The following is an 11999-nucleotide window of genomic DNA, read 5'->3' as shown; positions in this document are numbered from 1 at the left end:
ATAATAATAGATTTTCATGAAAGTACGAGTATGACTTTATGTCAATGTTCCGACCGTCAATGCAATAGTGGAACAAGTTATACCTCGATCGATTTGGAAGAGTGTAGGCTTTCAGTTTACGTAACGAACGAGACATTTCTGCGTACAAAGGAAAAATAATTGAATGATATTGAATGAATGAAGTCCCTTCTCGCGATTCTTTTAGTTATTACCTGGCAGCACTGCTAACTAGGTGAATAATAAAATGTATTTAGGTGTTCTGCTTCATGTTCAACTTAAACTGAAAATTTCGTCTTGATCTATTAAATACCAGCAGAAGAGATATATATTTTATAGTCTTCACAGGGCTCGTAATTGATTTTCATGGAAGTATGAGTATGACTTTGTGTAAATGTACAGTTATTACGTGGCAACAAATTATTTTAGTTGATTTTCTCATTCGTTATATTATGACAGATACCCAGTACCGAGAAATCCCCCAGGAAGGTTTTATGATTTGTTCGTTCATAGTATAATATAAATAATTTCAAAGCAATAATTTTACTGTTGTGCGGTTACATTATGTTCCTTTGAAAATACTTGTTGTTCTGCTATTCTACAATGAATACATTTCCAAACATATCTGCTGATATGTGAAGTTATCAAACAACTCTCGAAGTATTGCGTAGGGCATGTATTCCTATTCCATATGCACACAGATAATTGCACTTAATATAGTATGTAATATGTAATTTTTAATAGCTGTGATATTAAATAATTTGTTATGTTCTTTGTGTTCTTGTCTGTCTATAAGTTGATAATAGTAGCACATTCGCCCTGAAATCCACGTGTTCTCAGTTATTCCGGAAAAGAATGACAAACAAAAACAAGCCAGTCAGACAGACGACAATTGCAAGAAAAAGGATTACTGTTGTGAAAAATCGAAAATTCTGCGTTAATACACTACGCATAAAACGAAACTGAAACGACGACAAGTTTCATTAAAAAAAAACTTCCATAAGAATTTTCAGGTCAAAATACTGCGGCAAGAGACTGACACTGCAAAACTGCACGGCTTAACATCAAATTGCATCCAAATTCCTACAGAATACGACACAAATAAACACGGTCTATCCTTGGGACTACCAAAGTTTAATAAAATTACCACGATTGCTAAGTCAGTCTGCTGAATAAGGTGTGGCGGAAAATTGTACACTCTTAGTGGTGGTTACTTTTACCCTTGGGCTGTAAAACTGAGTAATGAATTTGCCTTTACTTTATTAAAATGAAGTGAACCTTCTTTGAAGCAAAAAGAGGAAATGTGTTTTTCTTTCCCTAATATCAAACAGTGTTAGAACAGATTTCAATCGGAACTCCTTACAGCAAAAGAAGTATACGTGGCCTTTTACTTTCTTTCGTTTGTTTGCCTTCACAAGTTTTTAGAATTTGACTTGAATTCAAATACACAAACACTTCACACCCACACCGAATGGCCAAAGCTCAGCGGTAGAACATCCGCTTAAGATTCGGAAGATGGGTGATCGATCCCTCGTGGATAAATATTTCGACTGGGGAGATTACCAAGGTTCTTCCTCGGCATCACTAGGGACATTTTTATACCCCTATTGACTCATTTCTATCCTATGAGTCTCGGGTGTTTCAAAGCCTTAAAATAAATTCAAATTTAGTTTAAATAACTTACCGCTACTATCCTGTAGTCGATGCTATAAATATTGTTTGAGATTAGATTTGAAGGAGGGGCATTAATTAGTATATCCTGTTGAAAATCCATATCACCACTGATTTACTATTCTGCATAATTCCTACAATGTAACTTTGTCAGAAATGTTTAATGCTTAATTTTCTCAGAAATGCATATTTTGACGAAGAACAAATATTAATCTGCGATAAAAATTGATATTCACTGACTGAACTTACTAATTGGAATATCTGTGGACCAGTCCCACAAACTCCTGATATATCTCTGATTACTAAACATCAGATAACGGGATGATACAACCTGGTCACGGAAGTAACAACCATTTTTACACAAAATAGTATCACTGCCGCGACCCAGGCCCGTATCCAGGGGGTCTAGGGTCCCCCCTAAATTTTTGCTGGCCCCCTAGAAGTTTTACAGTAAGCTTGCGAAAGAACTATAATATGGTGATGAACTATCATATGGTTGGATCGGCCCCCCCTAACTTCAGCCGCCCCCCCCCTAAGTTTTTGGCTGGCTACGGGCCTGCCGCGACCAAGTTGTATCGTCTCGGTATCTTACCTAATGGTTAGTAATCAGAAGATTGTAGCTTTATCTCTGGGATAAACTTCGAAATTTCTCTAGTAGTAGCAATTTTGGGATTAAGCTACAGTACAGCTACAGTTTAAAAGAAAATACTTCTGACAATTTATTTATAAGGAATCAATGATTTTTGTTAGGCTCATTTCCCTAGGCTTTAGTTAGTAGTACAGGTCCACCAAATTATTTAATGGATGATACGCATTTGTTCTCTTTTGCCATAATCAATGGAAATTAATTATTTAGTGTACGAAGACTTCTTTCGTCCAACGCAAGTGTAATGTTTTACTGCAGTGCATGCTATTTGTAAGTAAGCACATCATATTTTAGTATGACTTTCAACATCGAAGCGAATGAGAATGATGACTGATTTTGCTTTTTCTTTTCTGGTTCTTTGTCAAAAAAGAAAGAAGATAACCCGATTAGGAACGACAGAGGTTAAAAGAAACGTTCATATGGTGAGGTCAATGCATACTACTTACAGATTTCGATGAATTACATCTTGTGTACTACAAAGAAAAGCGAGCTTGGAGCTTTTTACTCGGAACGCAGACTATTGATACATACTGTATCCTGCAGTTGGTAACTCTGTTGTCGAGAGATGTTTCGGTAGTAGTTTCACTTGCATGGGGGGGGCAAGAATTAGAGCAAGGGGGCCTGGCCCCCCTAGGCCCTCACTTGGCACCGCCACTGAACTTACATGTCCTGTATGAAGTCTTTTTAGATTTTGTTTGTTATCCCCTGTGTATACACCATTCCGGGAGCACAATCGTCTCCAAATGATTTTGAACTATTTGACAACATTTTAAAGATATATCATTTTCACACTACGTCAAGCCAACAGTCTCACCAGTATTCTGCTCACTGATACGAAAGATAAGAAATCTCAGCGTCACAATTCATTTAACTCTAGACTTCTGTTATAATTATTAGATTAGATTTTTTTTTGAACCCATGCATCGACACAACGCAAAATCTGTGCTTTAGTTGGCGATACTAGGCATACGCCCAGTAATTAATATTTGCAAGGTTTTCTTTGAAATACGCACTACTAGTTTTGTGAATGTTCGTACGGAATGATGCCCTTTGTCTCAACGTAGGCCATGTATACCGAAGATTGAGGATTTGTGTTGAAAAATGTACAAGTATGACGTGGAAGATGTTTTAAGTGTTTACTTTCACAGGCGCACGTTTTATGTCAATTACGTACGGGAAGTGCACGACGAGTTGAGGGATAGGTGTATAAGTCATGCAGATGCAAGTGAAGTGTGTTAATTGGGTTACGAATTTATTTGGAATGAAGTAAACGGAAAAAGTCATGTAATGTAAAGAATATTTCCTAAAGGCGTTGGTTGGATGACACACATTAAGGGTGAGGAATGTTTTATGCCGCCTACTTTATATTTAAATCTTCCATTATTTCGAATCACTTTTATTTGCTGTTGTAGTATGTAAATAGGTTAGTACGGGTTAGTATGTGTGAACTTTTCTTCTGTGAAGTAGAACTGTGAAGTAAATAGATGTAATGATAAGTGGTGATAGGAATAAAAGTTTCTTAATTTCGAAGGTTTCGAGTTGCCTCACGGAGAGTTATATCAGAAATTTTTATACTTTCGAGTAATGAGTAAAAACAGCAAAATTGATAACTGGAATGCTTTTAATATACTTAAAATTACATGTAAAGAGTTATTTAACATTTTAAATTTCGAAATTCGGACTGTCCTTGTACTTAGCTATGTTCTTTGAAGAACGTGAAAGTTGACTAGGGTTACAAATTCACATGCTATCCTATTTTATTCAAACATGAAATATGAACTTCTTTAGCAGGAAATGCACTCTTATTACCCAGGATAGTGTTTCTTAACCCTAACTGGCACATATTTCTGGAAATGTGTACTCTCAGGTGGATGCCTTGACGTAGTATTACGTCATAACCAGTTAAAAGAGTTGCATTAATGGGTACAGATTTACTTTAGGAGAGCTAAGTATACAACATGAACCAACTTTAAAAAACAAACAAATCTGGGCTTGTGTATAGCCCGCTCCCCCCAGTTCTTTGTCACCGGAACTGGAAGAGTCACTACTACTTGTATCGAGAACCGAACCCGGCAAATTTTTACTTTGACTCAAACAGTGACTTCAACTGATTCATCTAATCCGATTCTCGGAGCAGTTTAGGAATCATTCCTAAACTGCTCCCAGAACCGGATCAGATGAATCGCTTACAGTTACTATCAGAGTGAAAGTAATGTACGATATTAAGAATTATACTATAAGTACGAGGGCCAAAATGTTACTAAACACCATTCCTCCTATAAATAATTCACTATGTTTAAAACAAGCTGATGTGCCTATTGCACTTAAGATTATAGTATAATTCTTAACATTATACATACTGTTTTATACAAAGGAAAATTTTGCCAAATACTCAAATGAAAAAAAAAAATCAAGAATAAAAATAATATCAATTAAAAATTGAGAACACTCACAGCTAATGATAGATAGATCCAGCATGGCGTAAAAATTGAAAATATCACTCTCCAAGTGACAAACTGTCAGCAAATTTACGCCGCCATACATGCCAGTAAAAATACATAATTCCTGATTCCACACAGGAAAAAATAAGATAGCAAGCGCAGTTGCGCACTACCCAACTTCACACTACTGAAAAATATTCATTTCCGCACAGACGTCGATTTATTAAAGCAAGGGCACTTACTATTATTACAAACAAGAAAAAACAATAAACGCCCACTTTTACCATACATGAGAAATACCTTCAGCCTTCGACCATAGGTTTCCTTACACTTCCTACAAGGAGACAGAACATGTGACATCACACTGCCAAACTATCAAATGACTGTACGGACACCTAGTGGGAGAAATATGAACTACCGTCAATCTCAACTAAGAACGTCACGTGGAAGGAACGAAGAGTTCCAACAAGTGACTCAGGCAGTAACAGTTCCAGGAAGTGACTGAATCTATAAGAACCGATTAAAGTCACTGTTTGAGTCAAAGTAAAGACTTACCCAGGACCAAACCTCCCTGTGCGGGGCTTCTAACCCGTTCCTACTACTACTACTACTGCTTCTTCTTATATTAAAGCTTCCTTACCACAAGATTTACATCTTAAATCTTTATAACATGCGATTCCGATTCATTCTGAACTAATATGAAACGTTAGAATCATTTTGATTCGTTAAAAATCACTGGGGGGAGCGGGCTATACTCTATCCCAAATCTGTTGTGGGTAAACACTAAAAAGCACCAATGCTATCTAACAGAGTCAGGGCAGGAATGGAACAGGGTGGCCGAGCAGGAGCGACGGGGTATGTCCGTAAGGATTAGATGCGTCAACGATGGTGGTGTCTACATATGACAAATTAACTAACTTACCTTCCACTGCAATTTTCTATCCTTTCTTCTTACAATGTCGAGGAACTTCAAAAACAGATCTGCTCCTTGGTTATTCTTGTTAAATGCGTAGTGAGCTAGAACGTATGTGAAATCCTGATTCACTTCTCTTTGTTAATGTTATATGCTCGTTGCATTTTAACATATTACATCACGCCTGAGTAACGAACACTCTTGCAGAAATTTTCTTGGGCTAGAATGTTTAGCAGAAGGGGTCCAGCTCTTTTCTCTAAAAAATGTTACAATTTTGGTAATTTCTGTTCACATTCGGTTAGTTTAGGGTAGGTTAGGTTAGTTTAGTGGTCCATGTTCCGTTAAGGGGGTCCAAAACTAACCTAACCTAACCTAAAGTTATATTAATCAAACGCAAATCAATGGAAAGAAGTGGAGAAATTGCAAATTTCGTGTGGAAAAAAATTACTGGACACCCTTAACGAAACATTCACCAGTTTAGTTTGTTATATTAGTGTAGGGGTCCCGCATAATTTTCTCCAAAAATATAGAATTTCGCTTATTTCTACTAATATTAGGTTAGTTCAGGTTAGCTTAGGTTAGGTTGGATTTGGTTCCGAATACTTCCACTTCCGAAATAAAATAGTGGAAATATTCGGATGTAAAGTAATATAAATATATTGATGTTCACATTCTTTCAGTGTTTGGGTTGCGAAAATGTACTGTCCACTACGTAAACACGAAGCACATGGGCTTTTCCTGGTGTGAATTCAATAATGCACAATGCTCATTCCATTCGTTATTCAGGAAGTAGAACTTAGACCTAGTCTAGTGACCTTTCCCTTACTAGTTCAAGCTCCAGCACCTTGCCCAAAGTTTGCCATGTGTAATTGACGGTTAAATGAATTGTGCACATCAAACGACTAACACAGGCTATTGGATCCTCAGTTATTGTCGAAGCAGTTTACCAAAAGAAGTCAAAATTCATCTTAATGTAAACAATAAATAAATAAATAAAAGAAAGCGAATATGGAACTAAATATTAATGAATGGAAGAAAAGTTTATCCGGTGCGAAACCAAAGAAAAAATAAAACTATTATTAATGATAAAAATATAAAAATGAATTACCCACGATATGATAATTTTGAATATTGCAAATAGGAATCGAATCTAGGACTCTTAATTGTGGATACATTCACTTTACACTCTAGTATATTGAAGATTGATGTAACTATTTAATAGCGAATTAAAATGAACTCAAATATCGTTAAATTACTGTACTTTCACTACATAATCTTGAACCAGAATTTTATACTCTTTACTATGTATACCTGGTGCCATGAAGAGTTATATATATAATATACAGAAATGCAATAGCAAAATTAAGACTTGGATACCGAATATGAAGTAGACTTTTTTTTTGTTTAAGTTAGTAAATCTATATACGGAACCTTACATCAATCTACTGTGAAAGAAATGGTAAATTATTCACCGGTATCTAGTACGTTAAATTATCCAAATTATCTATGAATTTACATTTTCTGTTAATATACTTAATTTTTTTCACAACAGAAGGGTTATTGCTCAATATCTATCTAATATTTCACTTTCTTTAACTGTACTCTTTTTCAAACAAGTAACAGAATGTAATTCAAATATTTCTCTACATAAATCACGCCACTGCAGCATGTATGCGTTAATTTTCATTCTTATACATATCTCGACCTTGCATTTCCATTTGTTTTGCCAGATGTAATAATATAGCGAAACCAGCGTGTGCCTTCCTTTTAGCAAAACTGTTATTTCTGCAGGGGCAAAGTCTTTTTACTTATCACAGTATTTTGTAAATATATTTATATGGTTACCAGTTATTCTTTACACAATACGTTAAATTAATCTTAAATAAAAGACATGACACACAAGACAGTCATTTACCTAATTCTACCTAGCTAGAATATCTACTAAGATATTTATAAAATATTTTTTAAAAAATGCGCATAAATAAACACACACAGAGGAAAAGAAAACAATAATCACACTTCACATTTTAGCAGCCTGGTATTGCAAAGGTCTTCCTTTACAGGTAAATTAAAGCAGTGAAAATATGTGCGCCTTAAGAACGATTTCATATTCGATGATTATTAGATACACGTGTTTAAATTTTGAAAATAAAATTGTGGACGTTGCAATCAATACAGTTTACCCGTGAATCAGATCAAGAAAAAGTTAACGTACAAAAGCCATGAAAATAATACTGTGACACTCCAATAGTTAAAAAAAAATTTAAAAAAAAAAAAAAAAACTGTGCTTGTTCAGATTTAAGCTCTGCTGTTCCGTAGCATCTAAATGTAAATAAATAACTAGGTACGGATTTCTTTAAGCGACCTGAGCGGACTTGCTCAGGACAACACCAACGAATGATGTGACATAGACGACAGTAGATATTCCTCTAGCTTGGAACAGTATTGTAGAGAAAACAGCTACGAAATCGATGAAATTTTTTCGATATATTATTAGTCATAGTTATTTGGTCCCAACAGTTTTCAATAGCCTTAAAACTTTGAACTACTACTGTCACAATTGTAGTAATAACCCATAATATTTGTGGGAGGAACTTCAAAATCAAGGTCCATCCGATGCCTCGCTACGTAACTTCCAACTGATGGGCAGTATGACAACCTGGAAAATTCGATGTGCAGGAATAATGGTACTGATACATAATTTCACTCTTTAATTAATATTGTTCCACGTTGATGCTGTGCAATTCTACATAGTATTTAGCTAGAATAGCAATACAAGATATATTATGTTGTATTGCTTACACAATATGTAAATATATGGTCCTTAAGAACTTTTATTAGCTTTTCGACGCCTGGCAATGAATTAATTTCAAAACCCACCGAAAGCAAGTAACTGGAAGGGGTAACAATGAAGAAGCGTAAGAGACCAATTGACCAATTATAAAGCGTCACTTTCGGTTACCGTGTAGTATAAGGAACTGCATGGCAACAAAAGGAAAACCATCGTAACTCTCTAATAACTGCTCTGTTCCTAAAGGCAGTACTTGGTAACTCAAACATAGCTGATGAGTAACCAAAAATCAGGAACTCATAGTAACCATGTATACTAACAGTAAATTAATAAAAACTGCCTAAGAAAGACCTGGTAACTTACAAGGAGGGTCATGAAGTGGCTCCGCTGAGATCCGAACGAGACAATTGTGTTTGCATTTAATATGTTATAACTAGACGAATCCCAAAGTTACACGTGCCACCGAGCGGGAACATATTTTGTAATGTAAAAGCCATAAAGCTCACAGAATAGTTTGAACTGGGTCATTTGTTCGGAAACGGTTGGGTAAATGGAAAGCTCGGATAAAAAAGTTTGCCCCAGGGTTCCAGACGGGGTCCAGCTGAAAAATTTCAAATGGCAAAGGGGGGTTAAGTAGCACATCGTTTGAAAGCTGGTGTAAAATGAAAGAAAATAGAGCAAGTCTCGACTCTCTACAACAACCCCGTGGAAAATGGCGGAGGGTCAAAATGTAAACAAAAACTTAATTAAAAAGTCCATGCTTACCCCTATAAATTGGAAATGGTGAGATAAACGTCGAAATAGGAAAGAAAGTGTGGCATTATATTCAAAGCACAACGATTTAAGCTAAAACATCTTGTCCCAGGGTCCCCACAGAGTCCTAGGTTGGATCCAACTAATGGCAAGGGAGGTTATGTAGCACATCATTTAAAGCTGTTGTTAAATGAAAGATGGAGCAAGTCCTGACTGTCGATGATAATCCTGTGCAAAATGGCGGCTGGTCAAAGTGTAAACACAAGCTTAATTGAAAAGTCTATGGCCACTTGAATCCAAGATGGCCGCTTAAAACCTATGTTATTCATAACAGTACGTATCTAAATCTCTATTTTCTCTATTATGTATTTAGAAGTAATAGGAAGACAAAGAACAATTGAATTTTGATTCACTTTAACTATTATTTCATTCCGTAACAACATATATATGTTTTGTTCCTAATGCATGTTCGTCACGGTTTTCTCGATATCATTTACGTGAATATAAGGAATATGTGATGAACACACAACTCTTATTTCCTATTCATACTGCTAAACAAAAGTTGAATACCTTTCACCATTTTTCTAATTTTGTCATACGTAGTTCATACAAAAAAACTTACTGCACCAGTCAGATTGGGGGGTCTATTGTAACGTATTCGTTATGGTTACATTTGTATACCATTCGTTGGTTTGACAGCAATATTTCAAGCAATACAAATATATAAAAACATTCATTTACAAGATTGTCGAGCAGTACCAAACCACGTGTAAGACATTTCAATACATCGAGCTGCGTCAGACTTTGTTGGTTTGGTCACAATATTCCAAGAAATAGTATATTTATAGACAAGCTAATTTTTCACGCTGGCAGTCATATTGAATTACTCTTTGATATTTTGTGGATATCTACTATTGACCATAAACGTAAATACCACATTTCACTTCTCCAACACCAGCGGTTTGAGCTGGACATGCGTTCGATACAAAGTGCGGCATTTTGAACTCAAGATGTCGCGTTTTTGAACATTTCGCATTTTTTCGTCACCTACTGTTCAACATTCATGAAAAATTTGTTTGTCTGGGCTTCAGCAGTTTAGTATCCCAATCCTTTCGACGTAGGTTTTAAGCGGCCATCTTGGATTCAATTAAGCTTTTGTTTTGACCCGCCGCCATTTTGCATAGGGTTGTCGTAGAGAGTAGAGACTTGCGCCATTTTCTTTCATTTTCCATTCTCTTTCAAACGATGTGCTAATTAAGCCCCTTGCCATTTGAAACTTTTGAGTTGGACCCCGTCTAGGACCCTGCGGCAAGTTTTTTACCCCAAAAAGTATGTTCTTTGAAAATGATGGGATACGTATTGTCCGAGTTTTCCACTTACCCAACAGTTTCCGAACAAATGACTCGCTTCAACCTATTCTACCAGGTATTTTCTAGCTTTTACATTACAAAATATGTTGTAACTCACGATATCTCGCCCGGTGGCACGTATAACTTTGGGATTCGTCTAGTTATAACACATCAAATGCAAACACAATTGTCTCGTTCAGATCTTAGCGGAGCAACTTCGTGACCCTCCTTGTTAGTACTATGGCAACTGCATGACAACTACATACTAGGGATGGGCAAAACCAGTTTTTATAAAAACTTGAAACCGGTTTCTAGAAAAACCGACATTTCGATTTTATCCAACTTTTGGAAAACACATAAAACTATTTCTGTGGAAACAGATTCGGTTTCCGGAGAACAACGAAACACTATTCTGGTCAGAAATAGAATACATTTTGGAAAAAAAATGGTACCGGTTTTGAAGAAAACTGAAACCGGATCCGGCGGAAAACCGAACCGGTTTTGGAGAAAATCGGTTTCGGTGAAAACCGAACCTGTTTTCTAAAAACCGAAAAACTTGTTTTTGTGCCCACCACTACTACATACCCAATCAAAGTGAACTGCCAATTAAGGAAGTTCCTTTTTATGATGAAAATAAATGATTTTTAAATAATAATAATAATAATATATTTTTTGATAATATTAAACCTATAAATATATAAAATTTAATGAATTTTCTATCAAAATTTTGCCAAGATTTAAGTATTTTTTTTTTATGGGGGTTTAAATATGAAATAAAGAATGCAAGAACGTACATTCCCCACCAAAAAATCGGCAACATGAGCGTGTATAGTTATTGTGAAACGACGAAGTGTTTTGCTCCAAAATAAGTGTGCAGGGGAGGACGCCGAGGTTTCTCCTGGCGTCATTCGTACCACTTAGATATTAAGTTGATTCCCTGAGCTGTTAGGCGTAGTTTCATAATAAACTTATATGCTCATGTTGCAGGTTTTTTTGCTGCGGACTGTACAAGATATGTAAGAGTTCTAAATACTATCAATATAAAAAAAAATCATTAACACAATGTTCGGAAATTGCACCTTTTTACCCAAAAATAAAAATAGTTTGCACTAAAATTGTATCTTTTAGATTTTACACACAAATTATCGACATCGTTGTAACCAATTAGCTTACTAACTGGTCCTGAGATTGAGCCTCGGAAGGGCGACCTATAATTATGGCTAAATATTTTTTTTCCCGTGGTTCGGAATGCCGAAAATTTACGCAAGCAACACAGAACACCTCCAATTATATAAAGAAAAGATAGATTACCTAATCAACGAAGATTTATTGGCAATTCCAGTTAGAGAAAATAAACACGACACACAACAACTTCCATAAAACGTATATATCACCAACATCAAAATAATATTAAATAAGTATTTAACAGCTTCCTATG

At 35.7% G+C, this 11999-nt stretch overlaps 1 protein-coding gene across 1 annotated transcript in view; it reads left to right on the top strand.

Annotated features, from left to right (window-relative positions):
* The first annotated feature begins 3444 nt into the window (after positions 1–3444).
* Liprin-beta (liprin-beta 1) overlaps positions 3445–11999 on the top strand; it is a 146438-nt gene continuing 137883 nt past the window's right edge. Inside the window, exon 1 of the mRNA XM_081750995.1 lies at positions 3445–3650. The gene's annotated coding sequence lies outside the window, so the exon portion shown is untranslated. The remainder of the gene's footprint in view (positions 3651–11999) is intronic.

The sequence above is a fragment of the Thermobia domestica genome, chromosome 3 (genome assembly GCF_964235325.1).
Source record: "Thermobia domestica chromosome 3, izTheDome1.hap1.1, whole genome shotgun sequence".
NCBI lineage: Eukaryota > Metazoa > Arthropoda > Insecta > Zygentoma > Lepismatidae > Thermobia > Thermobia domestica.
The sequence above is the reverse complement of the archived record's forward strand: the minus strand, read 5'-3'. Positions and strand labels throughout refer to the sequence as shown.